We start from the raw sequence: 25,758 nt of genomic DNA, 5'->3' as shown, positions 1-25,758 counted from the left end.
CTCTATCCATTATTATAGGACAATGTATTCCAAGGACCTCAAAGGTCAATTGAGTAGCTTGCCAAATGTGACTAGCTCCCTTGTAAGCAACGATGTAATTTATCTGAGTATATTCTATGACTTCCTGTTGGTTTTCTCAGGTAAATGCAATCATCCCTCTATGAAGGAAAAATATATAGTTTTAAGAATGTCATAAATGAGTCAGATAAAGTAGGTGAGGTAGTATCTTTTGGGGGATCAACTTCTGTTGGTGGAACATACAGGCTTTCAAGTGTTACAGAGCTCTTCTTAGGGTCTGAGGAAGGAAACCAGAGTGTCTGAGCTAAGTGGACATAGATTGTTAACCATAAGGGATTAAGACATGTTGTGGGAGACCACTTAAAATGAAGTGGGCAATTAGGGGTCAGCTAGCAGTAGGGTGTGTTACAAACTGTTGTAAGGATCCATAAACCCAGCGTCTCTGTTGCATCCAGGATTTTTGGTATCTCGCAGAGTTATGAATTAAGTTCCCAGGCTTGTCTTTTGAAGATATTCCTATAGAGATGAATACTAAGAGGTCAGATATGGAACGGTCACTTTGTGAAAAGTGTTTGCCCACTGGTGATATGGTGTTTTTGTCTTTTATCATTTTTCTGTGCGAGTTCAATGGACAGCATCATGATTGTCTGGTTTCAGCCATATAGTTGTAGCTGGGGCATTTGATGCTGAATGAGTCCATTTTGTTTTCCAGCTTGCCCACCAACCAGTGGGTCTTTCACTAAATTAACTCAGAAAGCAAATCACATAGCCAGGTTTGTTTGTTTGTTTCATTTTCATTTGATAAAACAGCAAATACCTGTTTGAATTTGAGTGCTCTCAATTTATAAACCTCCTGCTCGATGCTGCAGACAAGGACTGGACAGAGCATTGGGAAGTAACTCTAGGGAACAATCCCACTTTAGCAAAGGGACAGACTAAGTTACTTAATAAAGTTGTAGCCACTAGGCCCCAGAGTGTAGAAAATTGTGTCTGCTGCTGGTGCACATGTATTATCTCTGCTTTAGGTGCACAGAGCGGTGGAGTGCTGTGCTGGAGGAAGGAGGGCACAAAAGATTTAAGAAGCAGGCAGGAGAAAAGGTGAGAGGGAATAACAGAAAGCAGCAGGAGCTGCAGGGAGAGAGAGGAGGAGGAGCCTCTTATGTACCTCTCTAGCACCCCCAGGAGCCTGAACTGATTAACCCCAGCTTCTCAAGGAGCTTCCTGTTTTCTGCTGCTTCCCTGAACCCACTTGAGAGGAACAGGCAGTCAACTGAAGTAGTAGGAGCCAGTTAGGCCCTTAAGACCCGATATCTTCCCTTACTCAAGCTGGCTGGTAGCAGGGCCTATTTGTCCCCTTCAACTGAGTGTTGAGAGCCACTATAGCTGGCACAGAACAGTAGTCATGAGTGAAAGAAGAAAATGCCCTGTGGGGCAACATTCAGAAAAAGAGAGAAAGCAAAGGAAGCTTTTCTATCTAAGCAGGAAGGAGCTCTCCTGAGATACATAGACACAAATGTTCACAGTGAGCCTTCTGGCCCCAGTAAGAATGTGAGTGGTGAGGAGATGCCTGATCTTCCAGTTAGTCAGAGTACAGGTGACCTGGCAGCTACTGCAGCATCCATATCTCCATATCAAATGGATGTAATCATGCACATTCCCGAAAAAAGTGTAGCTCAGAGAAAAGTGTGGTGGAGGCACAAGAAACAGCTGCTGCTGAGTTTAGTTCCTTAAGTCTAGATGATCCAGGACTGTGGACTCACTTGAGCCTAAGGGACTTCCTTGTACTGCATGGGCCACAGCAAGTGAAAAACATCATGTTCTCCAAAGACAATGAAAATAGAACTTTCCATCCAACACATTACTGGCATGAAATCCCCAATGGTGACAAAGTGGAGAGGCCATAGTTTATGTACTCAAAAAGCCAGAATGCTGCATACTGTTTTTGTTGCAAATTCTTCCAGTCTAATGTTCCAGCCACATTGGGTTCTACAGGAAAAAAGGACAGGAAAAATCTGGCTAGAAATGTGGCATGCCATGAGAAGGCAGCAAATCACCAGAGAGCATTCTATAGGAGGGAAGAGCTTGAGAAGAGACTAAGATTAAAGGTCACCCTAGATGATCAGCATCAAGAGAAGATTGCTTCAGAGTCTATTTACTGGCAAAATGTTCTGAAAAGGCTCATTGCCATTGTGAAAATGGTTGCTACCCAAAACCTAGCACTGCGTGGCACTTCAGATCAGCTGTATGTGACAAACAATGGAAACTTCCTTAAAACTGTGGAGCTGATGGCTGAGTTTGATGCTGTACTCCAGGAGCATCTCAGGGAAGGTCTAGTGTAGTGTAGACATGATAAAATCGATCCCTGATCGCGGTCCCCGTCGATTCCAGAATTCCAGCTCGTGAGAAGCAGAAGCGGAGTCGATAGGGGAGTGGCAGCGGTCAACTTGCTGCCTTCCTCACGGCCAGGTAAGTCGACCTAAGATACGCCGACTTCAGCTACACTATTTGCGTAGCTGAAGTTGTGTATTTTAGGTTGACCCCCGCTGCTAGTGTAGACCTGGGCTAAGAAGAGTCACCACCCAAGAAATGTACACACACCACTATCTTGGAAAAACAATTCAAAATGAGATCATACAATTACTTGCAACAAAAGTCAAACAGAAGATTGTGGCAGATCTGAAGTCAGCATGATATTACTCTGTTATCCTGAACTGCACACCTGACATCAGCCATACGGAACAAATTACTTTAATGGTGCATTTGTAACAACAACAGAACCTAGTGAAAATGTCCCTGCAATGGTGACTGTCAGAGAGCATTTTCTAGAATTTATTGACATTGATGATACTACAGGAGCTGATATGACAAATGTGCTTCTTAAAAAGCTGGAAGATATGGGAATTGTGATAGCTGACATGAGAGGTCAGGGCGATGATAAGGGTGCCAACATGAGAGGAAAGAGCAGAGGAGGGCAGACATGGATCTGAGAGTTAAACCCTCCAGCTTTTCTTGTCCTATGCAGTTCTCTTTCATTGAACTTGTTGGTCAGTGATGCAGCATCAGCTTCTAGTGAGGCTGCTGAATTTTTTAATGTAATTCAAACCATCTATGTATTTTTCTCTGCATCAACTCATCGATGGCAAATTTTGAAGCAATATCTGGGAACATCCTCTCTGACACTGAAATCATTGAGTGCCACACAATGGGAAAATCGAGTGGCGGCGATAAAGCCTATCAAACACCAAATTGGGAAGATAGATGATGCCATAGTTGCCATTATGGAGGATAATGCTATGACAGGAACTGTTCATGGGAGAACAGTGGCAGAGGGAAATGGAATCACCAGAAACATACGTAACTTCAAATTTCTGAGTGGCTTAGTGTTGTGGCATGACATACTGTTTGAACTAAATGTTGTAAGCAAAAGACTCCAAGGTGTTGACCTTGATATATCTGGAGCAATGGAACAAATGGACAAAGCAAAGTCATACCTACAGACTTACCGGTCAGATGAGGGATTTCAAAATGTTCTGAAGAGTGCACAGAAGTTGGCAGAGGAACTTCACACTGAAGCTATTTTCCCACCCATTCAAGAATAAGAGAGTCACCGAAGAAGACATTTTGATTAGGAGGCACAGGATAATCCCATAAGAGACCCCAAACAACAATTCAAAGTTGAATTCTTTAACCAGGTGCTAGATTGTGCAATACAGTCAGTTGAAGAACGTTTCATGCAGCTCAAGGAACAGCAGTATATTAGGGATGTTATATGCTATTCCGAAACTCCTCACTACAGCTGAAGAAGACCTACATCAAAAATGCAGGGCACTAGAGACAGCGTTGACACATGATGACATGTGCAATATTAATGTGAGTGATTTAGGTGATGAACTGAAAGCCCTTTCAAGATACATTTCAGCAGGATCAACTCCAATGTCTGTTCTTGAATATATGTGCACAAATAAGAGGACCACTCTCTTTCCAAATGCTTTTGTTGCTCTGTGCATACTTCTAACACTTCCCGTAACAGTTGCCAGTGGAGAATGCTGCTTCTCCAAGCTGAAGTTAATAAAAACACATCTACATTCCACAATGACACAGGAGATGCTGGTCGGCCTTGAAACCATCTCAATAGAGCATGAGCTGGCCCAGACTGTGGACGTTCAGGAAGCAGTTCAAATCTTTGCAACCAAGAAGGCATGGAAAGCACCACTTTGATTAGTCAAACAGATAAAAATGCCAGTGTTTACTATGCAGACAAGAAAAGTTACATTTGCTGTTCAGGCATTTGAAAGTTAAGTGTTAAAATTTTTGAACAAGGCATTTTACGTTGTTAGTTCTCCTTTATTGGGGGTAGGCAGCAGAGCAGTACCATGAGAGGAGCAGAACAAGAAGAAGGCAGAATTGAGACCTTTCAAAGTTTTGGCCCAAGCGAAGGGGCATGGGGCCTCATTTGAGCTCCTCGCTGTCAGGTGCAAAAATATTGTGGGCCGGCCCTGCATCTAATCGACAGTGGGTGTCCTCTTCTCAGGGGAGGTTCCAGGCATGGCAAGCCGGGGGGGAGGGGCGTGGCATGCTGGTTGTCGTGAGGGTGGCAATAAGGGTGGCACTTCTTCAGGAGGAGGTCTGCCGGTCCCGCGGTTTCAGTGGCAATTCAGCGGCGGGCACGCCGAATGCGTGGGACCATGTGATCACTCGCAGAACTGCTGCCGAATCCGTGTGACCGGTAAACCTCCTGCAGAAATACCGCTGAAGGCTCCCTGACTGCTGTGCTTGGGGCGGCAAAAAAAAAAATAGAGCCGCCCCTGCCTCTTCTGTTCCCAATTCACAGCTGATGCAAATCTGTTACAGCTCCAAACCTACAGAGCCTGTTTTTTTATCTGAAACTGTAGACTCATGCATTCAGTACTGAGGTTATGTCTACTCTGCAACTTGGGGAGAGCTTGTAGTCACTCGGCTCAAGCCAGTGTGCTAAAGTTGCAGTGTGGATGTCATGGCACTGGCAGAGACTCGGGCTAGCCACCATAGCTCAGACCCAGGGGGTTGGGTGAGCATGAGAGCCTGAGCTGCCACCTGAAATAGCAATTTTTAGTCCTCTAATTTGGCTTGAGTTAGTGTGAGTCTGTCTATTTGGGCTAGGAGGCCTGCTTCCAGCTGCAGTGTAGCTATACTCTAAATGTCCCCACTTCAAAGCCTAGTGCTGGCATAGATGAAGGCCATCATACTTGCACACAGATTCATTCTTTTCCTTTTTACCCCAGTCATGATGGTAGGTGCACATAACCAAAATATTACCGTTGTGTGTGTGTGGTGTGGGGAGAGGAAGACTTTCCTTCTTGCTGTCAAGACCCAAGCAAACTGTTTTGCAAGTATGCTGATTGCTTCATAAACTAAATACTCTACTTCACTTGCTATTACTATTTTATTGCTAGATCAACCTCTTTGTAATGAGATCTATTTCACTGCAGTAAAATCCAGCCTTTCAAAATATCTGATCTAACAGTCATATTTTATTTCATATAACACATACATTTTGCTCCTCTTTTCCTTCCCACAAATACTTCAAAGCCAACTGAATGTAAATCAGGACTACCCAACCCATAAGAATACAGCAGTTAATGCATTTTTTGTATTTACTCTACATACACCAACCAATTAGAAATACTCTAATGAAAGTTACAAAATTCACTTAGAAACTTCTTTTGTGAACAAGGAATACAAATTAGGATTTTCTCTGAGACATGAATTATAGAACATGAAGGTAAGTGTATATTTTCTAGCTCTATAGCTGAAGATTGCTAGGACAATTAGCCCACGTTAGTAAAATATAGCATTTTAAAGGTTATATTTGGAAGTTTTGAAACTTCATATTTTAAAAAAAATAATGAATTCAGGGCTCCTGAAATGTGTTAGACTGTCAATACTGCACACTGAGCTTTCCATTTATTTATAGAACATGTACCTCTTAGGCAGCGGCACACATGCTTCTGCACACTGTGTCAGCAACATTCTACCTTGACTCTGACCTGCAAGGGACTGCCTCTATTGCTGTATCTATACTAGGGAACTGAAATGGTTGACGTCAATCATAAAGTGTTCATTGCCTCCACATCACACTTGCTGAGTTGGTGGAGGAACTGTAGCAGGTTTTCCCTTTGTCCACCCTAGCTCTCTTTTAAACTATTCCTGTTGCAATATTTTCTGGGTATCTTAGCCCTGGAGGAGATTTTGAAAGGGGCACTGGGGGAAAGTGGCGAGAGAATTAGTTGAGCCATTTCAGCACGCCCACATTACACTGGCTGTGCACTGGTTCAGTGTAAGCCATATTTTAAACCTTCTGAAAGCCTAGTCTATTCCAACTTGTTCTCTGGATCATAGGCGTCATCTTTAAAAGTTGCTGGGAGGTGCACATTAAATGTTGTACACATGTTCTAGGGGGATGGTAAATTTCTCTAGTGCAGACAAAGTTCTTGGCTGAGGGTAGTTAGTCTTATGATAGCTCAGTTTTTAGCTTCTCTACTAAAATGACAATCAGCTGCCAGTTAGTGCAATTAGGAACTGAACTGAACTGGGCAACTTATTTTACACAGGTCACCAAAAAGTCACCAGGAGCTTTAACTATGCTTCCAAGTGCCAGAAATGAGATATGCTCTATTGGCCTGTGGCAGAGACCCAGCTCCTAGGCTACTGTGATTACCTCAGGATCTCTTCTTTCATTTTGTTTTTAAAAAGTAAATTTCTAGCCCCCACGGTTATAAAAGAAAGGACAGAGAATGTGAACCCAGTGTAACCAATGCAATAATATCTGTCTGAGTCTGCAGACAGCCTGACCCTGACACAATAGTTCTGAGTAATGTGATCTGTCCTACACATTCAAATAGGATGTTAATGCCATGGCTCACTGTACAGGGTCCTGCCAACACTACCCCAGCAGAAAGTAGTTTATGGCAGTTCAGCAAGCCTGGCCCATTTACCCACAGATATACCAAGGCTTCTAGGAGTCCATCTACTGCCCCTTTATTGGGGAGAAGAGGCCCTGGTTGCCATTTGTGGGTGCAAAAAGGGGGCCCAATATTCCTTGCTTTACTTTTCTGGGAGGGTGAACCTTTACCACAGCCATTTCATGTCTGAGGTGCAGCCACAGTGCAGGGGTGGGACTAAAGCGACAGAGCCATGGAGGCTCCACGTTATTGTGTATGTAGGGCCCTGATGCCTGAGCATCATCTACACTAGCATTGCAGTTTGAATTTTAGTGAGAATTTCTGCAGTTCATGCGTGCTGGTGAAATGTTCTGTAGCACTTTTACCTCTGCTGTGCACTATACAGCCTCATACAATTGTACAGCTCTTAGTTTATAAATAAATATAGTCTAAAATAGAGTGAAATTAATATCTCATGTAATAAAGAATTAAGAAATTTTAAATACTTGTGCTTACAGTATTCGTTAACATTTAGCTGAAATGTTGCAAACACATTAAAATGTATTTACTTGAAACATTAATTTACAGGAATGTGTCATTTTTGGTAATGAATATCAACTGATCAATTGTATTAATTTATAAAATTCATCCTTGAAGTAAGGAAACATTTATTTCAATGTGACCTTTGCACTACCATTTTCCAGAAGTTTTTGAAGTAAACAAACATGAATCTGAAGATTTTTCAGTTTTTTTAGAGCAAGCCTACATGTTTTTGTTACTACACTCCCACTATTTTGTGCTTTGATTTTTATGACTCATTATCATCTTTCCCCTATAAAATCTATTAGCAAATAATTTCCTCTAATTCATAAAGAAATGTGGCTTTATAATTTAGTAAATTTAAAAAGAAATCCTGTATGTTTCTCATATATATATTTCCTACCATGTGAGACTTATAGCTACATTTCCTAGTGACCTGTGAAAGTCTTATTAAAAACTAGGGTAGTTCCTCTTTTTGCTTCTTTATGATATATAAAGATCATCAAAGATTCTTCTTAAAAAGAAAAATGGGGTAAGTTTGGTGTTGGGGTTTTGCTTGTTTTATCTTAGAAATTTCAAGTCTTGTCTTCCTGGGCTGGCTGGAGGAATCTGCGGAGGTCTCAGGAGATGCATATTTATAAATTCTCACATCTTAACTACAGGGATTAGGTTACTAAATCTTTAACAGAGATGGCATTTGCCCCAAACATTTGTTAGTTATTGAAGCTAAATAAATGTTAACAAAAATAAGCAAAAAACAAAAATGTAAACAGTCCACTTAAAAATATCGTCCCCCTTAATTGCTCAACTTTCACTCTTGTGGTGTCAACCTTTCATTAAAACTCCATCATCATTGGCCTTGTCTGCTTTAACCTATTTTTCCTAAAAATTCTCACTTATATAATTCCACTGATGCTGGCATTGTTGCTATCCCACAGCTGCTGCTATCCCACCAATGCGAACAGCTGTCAGAATAGACTAGTCAGAGACTAGTGGAGGCAAAGAAAAGATACAGGACCCAAAGTTTTTAGGGCCAGATCCTCAGCTGCACCAGACTGCTGAAAAGGGGGGGCAAAAGGATGGTTTGAAGCCTTTTTTCTGCTCTCCCAATGCCTTGGCTAAATCAACCCCAGCATTACTTAGCACAACTGCAGGGCTGCTCTAAATTCTGCCAGCTTGCAATGGTCCCTTGAGGATCACTGGAGTGCAGTACTCTCTTGCTACATTGCTTGCTGCCATTGGCAACAGAGAGGTGGTATACAGCTAACTAGGAAAAGGTGAGAGTGACACAAAAGAGGCTGTAGCTGAGACCAGACACATAAACCCTCCTCCCCCTGCCATTTGGTTTTTGAAAATACATTTCCAGCCTTCTTTACATATCATAAAGAAGCAAAAAATAGCCCAAGTGCAATTTTTTTCCTTTGTATGTCTCCTTAATGCTTATATTAGATACTACTATACTGTGACTCTGCAAAGACTCGGTTGGACTATTTTCATACTTACATTTAAGCATGTATAGAATTCTTTTGCAGGATTGGAATATAAATTGGTAGATTCTGAAGTTAAGATGTCAATTGAGATTCAATTATCAAAGCTTAAATCTAACTGAAGTGAATAGAGTTTTCCAGATTAACACAAGGGTGATGGAGATCATAAGTTACTTAACCTTCTCTTGAAGATTCTCTGAGCATCTTTTTCTCTGTAACTACAAGATGAACATCTTTACAGCACCAAGCTGAAGTTGTTTCTAATTATCACCATAGCAACACTGTTACCATTACTACAGTGGCAATAGCCATTCAGTATAATTAACAGTGATTAAATATTGATTCACAAACAGTATTAACAAATTAAAAATCATGAATGTGTACAATAATTCCAGTTACAGATAGTTTAAATGTATTTCTGTATTATGGACAGAACTTGTGTTTTGAAAATCTTGATATTTTACTACGTAATAACTTAATTTCATACCTTTTATTAAAAAGCCATCCATAATAGATGTAAAAAATGAGTTTTCCTAATTCCATAAAACCTGTATTCAAGCCATTTTCTTACAGTTCACATATACTAGGATTTCTTTGGATTTGCATATTATTTACTTTTTTTAGTAACAGTTTTTGCACTTTACATGACAAATGAAGGTGAATGAATGGAATAGCTGTAGCTATATCTTAATTTGTAACCATTTTGGTTAAGTATAGTTCTTTGATTTATACTTTTATGTGCCTTTTTCAGATTGTTATTTATATGAATAATTAATAGGGCTTAAATAGAAATGTAAATTAAAATATAGGTTTAATGGCAGACAGCTGACTTAAATATTTATTATATTTTATTCACCAAATGTAGAAACAAACCATTTTTAACTAGACCAAAAAAAACCTGTAATTTTGTTTTATTGTTTATTCTTGGTTTTTTTTAAACATTTTAACATGTTTAGCATTGAAAACGAAGGATCTGATTCTTCTTCCACTGGAATGGAATAACAAAACTCCAACTGACAACAATGAAAGCAGGATCGGGCCCTAAATTCACACCACATGAGTTGTCCTTCAGCATTATGCGCTCATGACAGATTATTAAATTCTAGTCATACTGAGTGCCAAACAGGAGCATAATATTTACTTTATGAATGAAAAACAGCTTTAATTATAATCTGCCAAAGCAATAATTTATGTAACTGAAATGGATTGCAAGTAAAATGAGATCCCTACCAAACTCCGGTAAATCAACTTTGTATTTCAATAGCCAGAAGCAAATATGAAAACAGTACTTTTGCAATCTACTGTATTTATTTGAAAGTTGTACTTCACTGGTATTTACCTGAATGAAGAATGAACCATGAGGACTCAAATATCTATTCAGAGAATAGTATGTTATTAACCAACTGGCATAAAAGATAACCCTTAAGTAAATCCTGCAAAATGAACACTGAACAGGCACAATGTAAACAATCTATATAACCAGAGGTAGAAATCAATTGCATATATCTAAAGTGTTTTAATACATATTGTATAGATAAGGCAATAGTTTCAATTTAGAAACACACATTCATGTTAGTGATACCCTGGCTATTTTTCTGTAGTTGTATCAGATGCATACTAGTCATATATACATTTATATCACATGGAAAATAAAAGTAAACATTGCATAGCTAATTAGAATATGCTTTACCAATAAACTCACCTATGTAATATCACCTATGTAAATAAATTCTGTTAAAAAATCAAGCTAGTCATTAGTCGTGATCATAACTAAAATCATGTTTCTTTCATCCTCTTAGGCATATTGATGGTTCATAAAGAGACATTTTAGATGTATATGTTCATAATCACCAATCTTTACTCCATTTGTTTTTCCAATATACAGAGCCATCAGTAAGTAAATAATCTCTAGTATTCCTTGCAGTATGGAAGAAATCAAGATAAGGCTTGTCTTTTTATAGATGTAATGACTTGAATCCTTAGAATCACCAGCCTGCACAAGCACTAGCTAGTAAGCTTCTTGCTTTTTCTGCTGAATGCAGAATCATGTAGTAATTCTTAGCACCTGTGGCAACCATTTACAATGAAGTAGCTCATTAATACTAACTGTCTAAGCATGCAACAGTTTTGGATCAAAGGGAAAGATGATAACTAATATCCCATTTCAAAAAAATAAACTCTTTTTATTAGAAGTTTCTCAGATTTCAATATCTCCAAACTATAAAGTGTCTGTCTATATTGCTTTGTCAACCTTAGAAATATATTTACCTATGATAAATTATATTTGCTGTAAGATTCATGCCTCTACAAAATATAGCATTTAATAGATTAATTCAAATATTCTGGTTTCTCAGAAAACACAGGCAATAACATACCCTTCTGTCAGGGTTCCTTCCCCACTCTGAACTTTAGGGTACAGATGTGGGGACCCACATGAAAGACCCCCTAAGCTTATTTACCAGCTTTGGTTAACAATAAGCTGCCACCACAAAGCGTGTCCCAAATCTTAGGGGAGAGCCACTTGGATCTCTGTCTTCCCTCAAATATTTCTCAAGTCCCTAACCCCGCCTTTCCTGGGCAGATTTGAGACTAATTCCTCCTCCCCTAAGTCCTTACACCCCTTTTCCTGGGTAGGTTTGAGGTAGGTACCCTCAGCAATTAGTCCTGGTGAACACAGATCCAAAACCCTTGGATCTTAAAACAATGTTATAACACCTTCTTTACTGAAATTTTTGCCAACTAAGACTAAAATAAACTGAGTTCTTTTCGCCAAATGGAAGTTAGCTGGACCAAAGAAATACTCAGTAATTTTGGTACAGTCTATACTAACTGAGACCTTTTTTGTTTTAAAATTTCTGAATTTGTCAGTCTTCAGTAAAATGGGGAAAATAATTCAAAAACTATTAATGGGCATTACATAAGAATGCATATTTGCAATCTCTTTTAATATGCTTTCCAAGAATACTTGTACAAGTTAGTTTTTGTTTCCAGAAATTAAATTTTGTTCACATAAACCGAGTCAAAAACCTCACATGAATATATATTTGCAGGAGTTTGATGCTGGAAATGTTTAAAGGCTACCCAGAAAGCTATTTGAGAGTTTGGAAGCTATCCAAATAGGAAGCAGAACCATTCTTACAATACAACCTGAGTTAGGTGACAAATCACACAGCCTAATTAACGAAAGGATGAAACATATAAAGCGATATCATCCAGAAATGTGTTCATATTAACAATATATTGAACAAATGATAAATAAACTCACTTTTAAAAATCACTCTGTGGACAATTTTTGAACAGAAAGAAATCTCAGTTCAGCTCTGATCCTAATAAATTAATGGTCTGGCCAGCATCCTTCAGTGAGAAGTGAAGTAACCCTTTAACACTACTACTTGTCAATACAACTGAGGAAACTTGCTCAACAGTACCAATGGTGCACTAAAATCACAATTTTTCCTTTGCTGTTTGAATAATTCTCCCTAATAAAACTGATTTGTATCTCCATAATAAAACCCTACGTTTGTTTCTGTCTTTTTGCCAGTAGATGAACTGTACCTAGTGTGTGTGATCTCATTGCTCTTTATGGAATACAGATGCATTGTCAGTACCAAGCACATTATTTTTTAGTCTTTAAACAATAAACAACAGCAATAATAGTACTGATAAGAGACATAAAACAGAAAAGAAGCAGGGAAAAGGAAGGGGAGAGAGAAGAAAAGGGAGATGAGATGAAGAAAAGGAGAAGAATAGAAAGGATAGAGTGAAGAAGAGAAAAGGGAATACTTCTGATGCCACATATCATGGACACTAGCTAATTCTAACAATAATACAAATGACAATTTAAAAAATGTTATAATGTAGCAGTTTCTTAAGAAGAAGAAAGGTAATTAGATCATTTAAAATGCACATGCAGTGCCTGATCCTAGATTTTTCATGTGAAGATCATCAGATGTTCTAAAGGGATTAAAGACTTCATCTTTCTCTCTCTGATAGTCACATAAAGCAGTTCACACTGAAGGATTTTGTAAAAAATCATTATCTTTAGAGCATTAATTACCTTAGCTTCACCTTGGGTCTTATATGGAAATGACCATAGAGACAGGCTGTATTTTTTCTATGATAAACTATTTTGGCAGAGATAGAATGGCTGAGGTAAATTTGTTTTTTATTAAAGATTCCAGCCACATTAGTAATCTTAGAGACTAACATCTTCTGTTTTTTGCTATAACAGGAATAGCCGTGATAGTCACATCACCCCACCAATGTGTGAACCAAGCCAACAAGGGAGGGAGAAATTAATCAGTCTACAAGCCCACTCATTTCTTAGTCTGTTCAATAAAACCGACAACAAAGATGCTAGTTAATGAAACATTGTCCCAGCCATGCCAGAAAAAAGACAAGATGCAATGGATCTTAACATATGTAAAGGATCTTTAACTAGACCACAACTAATTGATCTAGGAATACACAGCAATAAATTGTACAGGGCAGGTCACCATTCTTTCCTTAATCATTTCTGCCTCTTAGGGAGGGTGATCGTCAGCTGGGACCTTGCCACCTTCCCCTTGTATGAGGGATAAAGTGGAGAGGTGGATGTTAGGATCCTGAAACCTCTTTACCTAGCTTCCTTCGGGGATGCCTCCTCCTAAATCCCTTTTCAACCCCTGTTTATCAGGGAACTACATCCTGCACTGGACACCTACCACACGTTACCTATTAAGTTGCAGCATCTTGACTGATCTCCTTGCCTAACTCACTGGGTTCATGATCTGCCTAGGGGAATGCAAAAAACCCACCCTATCTCAGCCATTCAGGCAGCAAGGGAAAAATTCCTACCCAGCCTCAAAGAAAAAGGAGACTAGAACAACGCCCACAATAGATCATAAAACCCAGTCCTTCTCTGGTCCCATGGGTGGGAAGGTAGATGTTGCTAGCCCATGACTGATGAAAGAGAGGGACCTACTTGGGTAAAAATACCACCTAGACCATTTGTTCCCACCTGGACCAGCCACCTCCTGTTCCCCCTTAGCTCCATTCGGGTATGTTCTCTTCCCTCCCTCACAATCCGGAGCAGAGGGGATCCTTAAAGAAACATGGATTCCTTCTTCTTTTCCCTTGCCAGACAAAGACCCACTGCATTCAGTTGCAGTGAGAACAACGCTGATGTTGATTTTTGAACTACAGTAACTTGTGGACAACAGGAATCAACTTGAGACCATTAACTTATTACACATAGTCTAGTTAGCCATTTTCTGGTAGGAACTTTTAGTTACTGCTGACTTATGGGAGAGCCCAACTGGTGGACTAGAGAAGAAAGATCTTATTATAGGTGAGGCTGTCAGTGACACCTATTAGTAAGGCTGCCCATTATAAAGACCTTGTTTTCAGTTGCTTATAACTGTGCCAAACTTTGACCATTTTGGCTGAAATTTTCCATACTGGGTGTCTGCCTCGGGGTGTTTTTTTTTTAAAGTTCTAGCTGCAATTATTCAGTCATTTGTGAGAAGGAGAGTAGGGAAAATATATTGTGTTGCACTGTCAAAAAATTCAACCTAGTAGCCCCTAACTTTGGACTTTGCAGATGGGGTGGCCTTTGTGCCGAGGATGTGCCTTCTGCTGTCCCTGTGAAAACCTGCCCAGATTTGTCCAAGCCACGAAACTTTGAAAGCTTGAAGTTTGCACGTGCTCAGTAGAGACAGAGAAGTTTAGTCACTAAAATCTCCAAAGATTCTGCCTTCACGGAGCATACTCCATGGCCTCACGGCTCCAAGTGTTGTCAAGCCTGTGATTGTGCTGTCCACACAGGTGACTGAGCATGCTCCAGCTCACGGCTACAGGGACAAAACCAGACTTTCCCTATAATTGCTGATCCCAACTACTCTGGGCTGGAGGCAGGGGGCATGGTATCAGGCACTGGAACTGAGAGCAAGGTGCCCGTAGTTGCTGTGCTCTCAGTGATCCTCCTATTGGTGCCCAGGCAGAGTGCAGGAGGACGCTGTCTGAGCCAAATGCGGAGGGTATGAGCTGGATTAAGGGGAAGGAGAGGGAAAGGAACAGATTGGGGCAAGGAGCCTGGTGAGACTGGGACTGGCAGAGGGAGAGAAACTGACAAATAGTTGGGGGCTGACTGGGAATAGGTGGGGAGACAAGAACAGGTATGGTTGGGCAAGGAGGCTGAGGGTATGTCTTCACTTTGAGCTTGAGGTGTAAACTTCAGTTTGAGAAGGTGGAATTCTCGGCTCAAGGAGACATACTGAAGTTAGCTCTGACTGAGGTAGTGAGCTAAAAATCAGAGCAGCATGAGTGGGGGAGGGGCTAGCTGCCCCATATATGTACCCATCCAAGACATTGTGTATGTAATTGGGGCAGCTAGCACCTTGCACTGACATGGCTGCACTCTATATTTAGTACACTAGCTCAATCACAGCTAACACAGGTCTCCTTGAGCTGAGAATTACACCATCCAGCTCTAGTATAGACATACCTGGGGGTGGAGCGGGGGGGGGGAGGAAGTGAGGTTGGAACTGGAAGGGGGCATAAACTGATACTGGGCCCCAGTGAGAAACTTAATTATGTATCCATAACTTTAATTCACCCTGCACACACACCCCCATCTCCATGCATATGCATTCTGATACAGTCTATAATTACATGATCACATTCTATTTTTTCCATAGGACCTCGGCCTCATTCAGTGCACAAGATGGATAACTTAATGAGCAGCTACTAAATCGTTTGTTTTGCCTTCATTGTTCGAGATGTGGCCCCAGTGTACAGTAACAAACCCCATAATGAAGGCAGAATTATTAATTTCCTCATGGTCTTTTCTATGGTGTTCATCACTATAATAGCTGAATACTTCACAAACATAATTATTTTCACAACACTCCTAAGAGGTAATTAGGTATTATCTAATTTTACAGATGGGGAACTGAGGCACAGAGAACTTAGCATTACATGGTAATATGTATGTTCAAAGCACAGCTCCCACTGGCTTCAGTTGCAGGGATGAGTGCCCAGCACTTCTGCAAATCAGATCCTTGGGTCTCAAATCAGGGACCCAGAAAATGCGGAATACACAATTAACAATGGTGGGATTAGCAAGGAAAGCTATCTTAGTGAGGTCAGAACATGTAGGGATAAAGTGAGAAAGGCTAAAAGCCAAGTAGAGTTGAACCTTGCAAAGAGAATTAAAACCAATAGTAAAAGGTTCTATAGCCATATAAATAAGAAGAATACGAAGAAAGAAGAAGTGGGACCGCTACACACTGAGGATGGAAAGGAGGTTAAGGATAACCTAGGCATGGCCCAATATCTAAATAAGTACTTTGCCTCAATCTTTAATAAGGCTAATGGGGAGCTTAGGGGTAGTGGAAGGATGACAAACGGGAATGAGGATATGGAGGTGGATATTACCACATCTGAGGTAGAAGCCATACTTGAACAGCTTAATGGGACAAAATCGGAGGGCCCGGACAATCTTCATCCGAGAATATTAAAGGAACTGGTGCATGAAATTGCAAGCCCGTTAGCGAGAATTTTTAATGAATCAGTAAACTCAGGGGTTGTACCGTATGACTGGAGAATTGCTAATGTAGTTCCTATCTTTAAGAAAGGGAGAAAGAGTGATCCGAGTAACTATAGGCCTGTTAGTTTGACATCTGTAGTATGTAAGGTCTTGGAAAAAATTTTGAAAGAGAAAGTAGTTAAGGACATTGAGGTCAATGATAATTGGGATGCATCAGTTGGAAGCAACAGAGGAGGTATTGGGATATTGGTAGATCACAGGATGACTATGAGCCGCCAATGTGATATGGCCGTTAAAAAAGCTAATGCAGTTTTAGGATGCATCAGGCGAGGTATTTCCAGCAAAGATAAGGAGGTGTTAGTACCGTTATATAAGGCGCTGGTGAGATCCCACCTGGAATACTGTGTGCAGTTCTGGTCTCCCATGTTTAAGAAGGATGAATTCAAACTGGAACAGGTTCAGAGACGGGCTACTAGGATGATCCAAGGAATGGAAAACCTGTCATATGAAAGGAGACTCAAAGAACTTGGCTTGTTTAGTCTAGCCAAAAGAAGGCTGAGGGGGGATATGCTTGCTCTTTATAAATATATCAGAGGGATTAATATTAGGGAGGGAGAGGAATTATTTAAGCTTAGTACCAATGTAGATATAAGAACGAATGGGTATAAACTGGACACTAGGAAGTTTAGACTTGAAATTAGACAAAGGTTTCTAACCATTACAGGAGTGAAGTTCTGGAACAGTCTTCCAGGGGGAGTAGTGGGGACAAAAGACATATCTGGCTTTAAGATTAAGCTTGATAAGTTTATGGAAGGGATGGTATGATGGGAGAGCCTAATTTTGGCAATTGATCTTTGATTATCGCCAGATAAGCATGCCCAGTGGTTGGTGATGGGATGTTGGATGGGATGGGATCTGAGTTACTGTAGAGAATTCTTTTCTGAGTGCTGGCTGGTGAGTCTTGCCCACATGCTCAGGGTTTAACTGATTGCCATATTTGGGGTAGGGAAGGAATTTTCCTCCAGGGCAGATTGGCAGAGGCCCTGGAGGTTTTTCACCTTCCTCTGCAGCGTGGGGCATGGGTCACTTGCTGGTGGATTCTCTGCAGCTTGAGGTCTTCAAACCACAATTTGAAGACTTCAATAACTCAGGCATAGGTTAGGGGTTTGTTATAGAAGTGGATGGGTAGGGTTCTGTGGCCTGCTTTGTGCAGGGGGGTCGGACTAGATGATCACATGAGTCCCTTCTGACCCTAGAATCTATGAATCTAAAAAAAAAAAAATGAAAAAATTGGTTTAAGGGACTTGCATAATATCATACAGGAATTCCGTGGCCACTACCTTAACCATGAGACAGTCCTTTCTTTTCCTGAAATACTTCCTCATTCACTACACAACTTTCAGTTTCTGCAACACATGAGACCTTGATTCATCTCCAGAGCAAGTCCATCTTGTACTGAATGAGGCATGGATCTTATGATTACATAATATTGTACCACGTCATTAATGACTGTAATAATACATATGCACCAGGAGGCCTCAATTAAGATTGCACAGGCAGCCTTAGTTTTGGCATTCCCTAACTTGTGAGTGCTTGACTTTGCAATTGTAATGCTCTTTGAACATAATTTTTTGTGTACAGTAATAATTACAAGAGTCATCCACTTCCTCCAAGTTATATAATTCTGAAGTAGGGATATGGTATTAATTTGGGGTTTTATCATGTTTCAGTGATTTGTTTATATGAACTCATGTATAGGCTATAAAACTGATCAAATACCATTATTTGATGAATGTATTAAATGAACAATACTGCTGTTGAATAATTTATCCTTTTTTTGCATGCATATTCATGTCAGTTTCAGACACCAATAGAATGTTTTTAGTTTCCTTTTTTTTTACCCTAATGTATGACAAAGGTGAGATACAAGGCAATCCTGGTAAAATGTTATTAAGAATTTGACCTAAAATGAGAATTGCAAGGGGATTAAGAGTAGGAAAACCAGCAGTTAATAAAGGGCTGAAGCTTTAGGTAGCTATGTTTCCTTACTCTTGTTTATCTGTGGAGTATTAGAGCCTGAGGATCCTTGGTGATTTAAATTAATTTTGATTTTTTTTCAGATCCCTTTGCATGACACTCTATTCCAGGGGTCTCAAAGTCCCGGCCCACAAGCCATCTGCAGCCCGAGAACCTTCCCACTGTGGCCTGCAGAAACTTTTTAAAAAGTTCTTTCACGTGCCTGTCTGCCAAGATGGGGGGCAGAAGGGGAGCGACCAGCAGAGATGCAGCCATGCTGTGGGCTCTGTCCACTGCAGGTACCGCCCCGCGCACCTCCCATTGGCTGGGGGAGAGGGACAGAGATAGCATCACTAGTCACTGGACAAAGTCAGCCATGGAGGCAGCATCTCTAGTTGCCAGGCAGAGTCCGCTAGGGTGGCATGAGGCCAAGGGACATGGTGGGAAAAGGGTAGGAAACAGGCTGGGAGACTCCAATGACAGTGTGAGGGGGCACGCTGCCTCTGTCTCCCCTCCCCAAGCACTGACTCTGTGGCCAATGGGAGCTCCGGGGGATGGCGCCTGCATGGAGGCTTATGCCCAGATAAATTGGTTAGTCTCTAAGGTGCCACAAGGACTCCTCATTGTTTTTGCTGATACAGACTAACACAGCTAGCACTCTGAAACCTGCACGGAGGCAACTGCCTGGTGCCTGCAGATAAAATAAACTGAAGATAAGAAGAAAGGAAAGAGATTCTTTCTAGTTGTTGGCACTGCAGGTCTGTGTAATGAAATGGGGCCCTTTATTTACTTTTTTACCCACTGTTCCATGTACTATTGGTAGGTTGTATAGGAGAGGGCCATCTCAGCAGGAGCACCTGGAGGCACTGAACTTGATGGAAGCATAATCCCAGACACACAGGGAGGATTAGAACCACCCACTGTCCCATCTCTTTAGGGTAGTAGCCATGCTCCTCACCCCCTGCATCTGACCACTGGGCAAACCAAAACTGTGCCTCCTCCTCAGCCGCTTTTGTGCCCAGCAAGGTCCTGCTGTCAGCAGAGCACGGAGTGTGGGAAAGTGGACCGAACACAACTATCTGATGCACACCTTGCTGCAATCCTGAAGGTTTCAACTGCTCAATCACTGAGGCCAAACCTCAACAAACTGACAAAACTGAAGCTTTGCCAGGTGTCTGGCAAACACTAAAAACTCTCTAGCACGTGAAGAATTGTATAAAGTTGTATGACAGCTTTATTATTTCTAAAATACTCAAAATAAAAAATACAATATAAATGTTTTCTTTTCTGAACACCGTATTCAGTGACATTATTGGCCCGCTGGGACGACTTGAGGACTGGCATTGGCCTTAAGGTAAATTGAGTTTGAGACCCCTGTTCTACTCTATTTCTGGACATTATCAGTCTCAGTCAGAATATTGCATTGCTAGGCCACCCATTTTGAGTATCATATTACACATTTTTCTTACTTTCCACTTCTTAATAACTTGTACTGATCAACATAAATTTCTCTTTTCTATGCTGTCTGATGCCTTCATTCTTTCGCTTCAGTTATGAATTCCAGCTCCAACGATATCCTTAATTCAACTTTTCGGGAGACACGGGTCAAACTGTGAATAACTGAATGACTAATTTTTTTAAAATATCAATCTCTACTAAAATACTACTTCTCGTTTCATAAAAAAAAAACCACACACACATCTGCCCAGTAGAAGGTAGCTCTCATGAATGCTGCCACAGAAATGCTGAGACCCAGACACATAAAATAAATTAGGAGCCTAAATCCTATTTTTGGCATCACTGTGATGCACAATCCTGCAGGTGCCTAAACTCACTGGGCATTCAAATGTCCACTGTAAAAGTTTCCTAGACACCTATGTTTTTTGCTGTAGAAGGTCCCTAGGCACCTATGTTTCTGCTGCTGGGCATACACTCTGCAGCCTGAGGGAACTCTCACATCAGAATATCCCATAGTCCAGTTATTAGGGAACTCACCGGAGAGATGTCAGATCTCTGCTCAAATCTCTTCTCTCATCAGAAGGGCTTGAGCAGGATGTCTCCCACATACCCAGGTAAGCACACTAAATACTGGGCTAAAAGATATGAGGGAGGTCCTCCTCTTCTCCCCACCCCCTCCAGGAGAGGATTGCAAGCAGAGACAGGTGCCTCCCTGCAACCCAGTTTTAGGTACCTATCTCGATGAGGGGGCAGGGCTTAGCACACACCTCTCATTAGCATCTCCCAGTGGCCAGTGTAGTAGGCTCCCTGTAGAGAATGCTGGCTTTTGTGGGTCGCATTCTAAGGTACCTATCTCTCCCCATTAATTGTACAGGAACCGAGGCACCTAACTCGGGCTTTGTGAATTGCAGTGCAGTTCCTGTGAGATTCCAGGTGCCACAAAACCAAGTGCTGCTATGTCTAAGTCCTTTTGCGCATCTACACATAGATGCCATAGATGCAGGAACGAGGGGGCTGGCTCAAAGTGGTTTCTATTATATACAAAGTTTGCACTCTGGTTCAATGGCCCTCAGCATCCCCATTATAAAAATTGTTTCAGAATCTCTGCATCTATATTGAAGAAATCATGGCAATGAGGGCCAAATAAGTACCTAGATGGGTAAACCAGTATAAATAGCAAGAAATAACATAGTTCTCCTTGGTTACATACAACTGTGGAGACCTCTCCTTATTTCAAATGCCTATTCCTCACTCAGTAGAACATGCTCAATTCTGATTTTGTCATAGAATCACAGAAATGAGGGACTGAAAGGGACCTTGAGAAGTCATCATGTCCAGCTTCCTTCAGTGTGGCAGGACCAAGTAAAACCTGATAGGTGTTTGTCCAACTTGTTTATAATAGCTTTCAATGATGGGGAATCCATGACCTCCCTTGGAAGCCTATTCCAGAATTTAACTACCCTAATAGTTAGAAAATTTTTCCTAATATCTAAGTTAAATCTCCCTTGCTGCAGATTAAGCCTCTTATTTCTTATCCTACCTTCAATGGATGTGTAGAACAATTGATTACCATCCTCTTTCTAACACCCCTTAACATATTATCAAGTCTACCTCAGTCTTCTTTTCTCAGAACTAAACATGCCCAGCTTTTTTAACCTTTCCTCCTAGGTCAAGTTTTCTAAACCTTTTATCATTTTTGTTGCTCCTCTCTGGACTATTTCTAACTTGTCCACATCTTTCCTAAATTGTGGCACCCAGAATTTGACACAGTACTCCAACTGGGGCCTCACCAGTGCCGAGTAGAGTGGGGTAATTACCTCCTATGTCTTACATACTACACTCATGTTAATACACTCTAGAATCATATTAGCCTTTTTTGCAGCTGCATCACATTGACAACTCATATTCAATTTGTGGTTCACTATAACCTCCATATCCTTTTCAGCAGTACTACCACCTAGACAGTTATTCCCCATTTTGCAGTTATGCATTTGATTTTTACTTCCTAAGTGTCATATTTTGCACTTGTCTTTATTGAATTTCATGAAACAAGCTAACCAAAACCTTTCACCTTCCCAGGGGTAGACTCAGATTCCACCTAACCCATTTGTCTACTCTTGTGTGGTGAACTGGCTCTTGAGAGCAATAGCAACCAGTCCCAACATGAGAGTGGCTTTTCCCATAGCTAATAGAACGTCACTCAGATAGGAAAGAGTTTTAAAAGGGCAATATGGTGTAAAGATATCCCTTCTGCTTAGCTAACAGCTTTGACCTGAGAGGTAGGGAGTAGAAGAAAACATACTGTTGTCTCAAATATACCTCCCACCTCCACTTCAAAACTAAGAGAGAAGAGTATGCACTTTCCAGGTAATTGGGGTGCCAAAGAGATGATCTATTATTAAAGCAGACCATTTTCAGTTAGAAATTCCATGACAGACAGGGTTTGATCCCATTTGGCTTTATGTAGAAGGCAGCCAGCATCTGCTACAGACTTCTGCTGCCTATATGGTTTGGAAGGCCAGTGCAGAGGGTTCTTCCTTTGCCAGAATTAAATCTTCCACCATCTCACAGACTTGGACACAACATGCTCCTTTGCTTCTCAGTCTGACATGGACAATTTAGATCACACCTTAGATTGAAGCTCAATTACAGCATCTCCCTTTTGCTGGGCCTTTAATAAAGTTTATTTACATGCTGTGGTTTATCTCCAGCATCTGAGACATTCCATGCTCATGATAGGCCTGCCATATATAACCCCTAAAGTTTTCAGTAATTCAGTAGTAATTCAGTTACAATTCTTTGTATCAGTTTTTAAATAGGACATTTTTAATTTAATTCATTAATCTTTTTTTTCGCAACTCCTTAGTCATGTACTATTAACAATTCCTCCATTTAATCTGAAATGTTTTGGTTGTAGGTATGGCATTATTTCATTTTTCATCTTGTCAGTGGAATGCACTGCTATATGCAAATAAATTCAAGTCTCATCTTGGCAGCTTGGCTTTCAACTAAACACTGCTCAGACTATTGTTTCTTTTATTCTTAGTTCTCTGTTTTAAACAATTGCAAGACACTATGAATGAACACCACTACTGGATATGAATTTAGCTATATTATATTCAAACCTGATTAATTTTCAATCAGTTTCAACTTTTGCTGGTTAAATTTAAAAGCAGAGAAATATTTTAACTGCTTTTAAAAAACTCCTAGTTGTTGGAAAATGTTTGTAAGTTAACTTCTTTCCTCCGTGAAAGACGTTGGATAAAAGTGCAAAAGAACAAGTTTGTTAATAACAGACAAACGTGTTATAACTGCAAGTATTAAAACAAAACAAAACAAAACAAAAAAAGGTGAAGTGAGACATATTTTGTTTTGTTTTTTGACTCCTGGTGTACTTTCCTTTATCTTTAGAGCCAAAACCCATTTTAAATAGTTAAAATTTTCAGCCAAAACAGCTGAATTTGTGCAAGGTTGTAACATGAGATGAAAAAAAAAATCCTATGCTAGGTTTTTCTAGACCTTTAAGATCTAAATAATTGTAGAGAATAACTGTAAATAATATAATAAAGTTTCTAAAACTGTGCCTGACAAAAACAGATCACTATTTTTAGTACAAGTTGGTTCTAAAAAGTTTAGCGTGCTATGTAACCTTGTCTACCCTGAAATTATTTTCCAGCTAACAACATTCCACAGTAGAACGGGATGTGTAAAAATGTACTGAACTACACTTTAAACTCAGATGTGAAGTTCCTTAGCTTTTATATTAAAAGCTGAGTCTTATCACTGAGGTAAATATTCAAGATGGCTTTTGTTTGTTTTTGACAAGACGACCCACATTTTGTTATGTACATCTTTTGTGTGCATAACACACAAATCATGGATTACAATGCACTCATATCTATGCACATGTGTATCCATGCAAATGTATGTGAACATCTGATTTAGTGCAAATGAGAGTCACTGAGTTTTGAAAACCCATGCCAAAATAAATAAATGTATAATATATAAATGTATGGCAATGCTTTATTAGAGCTTTTTTGAATATAAAATATTTATATTACCTTTAACTTTCTCTTATTTTACTATAGTAATATGAATTTGAAAATGTGGGCTAAGTTCTACAAATTATCTCAAGGAATATTATGTTTTTTAAAAAATATGGACTCAGTGATACTCCAGATGCAATTCCTCCTATCAATTAACACTGAAAGATCTTGTGTATAGAATAAATGAAAAAAAAATGTACATAGTAAAAAGTTAACTTAAATATACTATTTTTACAAAAGTAATATGTTATGGAAAATTCCAAGCTGGAAAGGAATCTTCTGAAGGCATGGCAAAGGCACAGGCCTATGAGTCCAATGAGGGATTTTTATTACTTTATTTGTAATGATAACAAGAGCCATGGAAAGTCTGCAGTCTGTCAACACCACTGGTTGCAGCTGTGGATATAGTCAGCGGTGGATACAGTACATTCTTTGTAGAAATATCAGCTAATTAATCTCATTATGTCAATGATAGGCTCTAAACAACCGAACTGCCAGCATCACAAGTATTGATTATTACCTGAAGTCAAAAGCAAACCTCACACTGGATGAACCTAAATGCTCTATTATCTGTTTATAATACAAAACCTAGGCTACAAGGAACCAGCTAAATAAGAACTGCATTGGAGACAAACTGTCTGTAATATACTTCATGTCATAAACAGGGGTGGCTCTAGACATTTTGCCACCCCAAGCATGGGGGGTCCACTGGTCCCGCAGCTTCGGTGGTCCACTGAAGCCGTGGGACCAGCAGACCTTCCGCAGGCAAGCCGCCGAAGGGAGCCCGCCTGCTGCCCTTGCGGTGACCAGCAGAGGGCCCCAGCGGCTTGCCGCCCCAGGCACGAGCTTGGAGCGCTGGTGCCTGGAGCCGTTCCTGGTCATAAATACTGAAGTCTTTTTTGCTGGTATTTACAGAATCTTTGTTACCAAACTGAAGCTTCACTCCAGCATTAAAGACTCAAACTATCAATTAAAATGCTTATTACCCTTGTCATAATTGTCTGTGAAGGGTAACTCTGTGTTCTAATAATGACCAAACACTTAGCATTAGAGTTTGCACTTAATTATTAATCCTATATTAAATCCCAAATAGTTGTTTTGAAATTATTTTTGCCCAGGGGAATGACAACTGTACACCAGAGCAATTAGAGGAAGCTTGCCAGCACTTCCTTGCAAAGTGCCAGCACTGAGTCAGCACTTCCTTGCAAAGTGCTGAATGACTTCAATGGCTGCCATTTCAAGGCTGGACCAAAAGGTATAAATAGCTGATTAACAAGTTATATATATATATAATCTGTTCAAGTGGTTAATTATCCTCACTATTAAAAATCTGCATCTTATTTCCTGATTTCAGCTTCCAGCAATTGGATCTTCTTATGCCTTTGTCTATTAGATTACAGCCCTCTATATCTCCTACCTGCGAAGGAAGTTAGCCCCAAACTTGTTTAATCTATGGATTTCCCACTAAATAATATCACACAGTGAACTGATGCTTTTAACACCAGATGGAGCATACCTATTATTACTTTTGCTGGCTCCTGCATAAAAATATATCTTGCTGCTGAGGACAAATAACATTGTTCCAGCTTCACACATTTGGTATCATTAACAAAGCAACTTTCTATTGCTAGAACATACATTGTTTAGCTTCCAGGTTACAACTGGTCTATTTTATGGTAAATTGGACAGAATATTGAACTATATAGAAGAACCACCTTCCAAACTAATTATCCTGAAGTGAATTC

General features: G+C 40.2%; 1 protein-coding gene across 49 annotated transcripts in view; it reads right to left on the bottom strand.

Annotated features, from left to right (window-relative positions):
- RIMS1 (regulating synaptic membrane exocytosis 1) overlaps window positions 1–25,758 on the bottom strand; it is a 527,235-nt gene that overhangs the window by 55,777 nt on the left and 445,700 nt on the right. The window lies entirely within an intron of this gene.

Source organism: Gopherus evgoodei, chromosome 3, assembly GCF_007399415.2.
Source record: "Gopherus evgoodei ecotype Sinaloan lineage chromosome 3, rGopEvg1_v1.p, whole genome shotgun sequence".
Lineage (NCBI taxonomy): Eukaryota > Metazoa > Chordata > Testudines > Testudinidae > Gopherus > Gopherus evgoodei.
The sequence above is the reverse complement of the archived record's forward strand: the minus strand, read 5'-3'. Positions and strand labels throughout refer to the sequence as shown.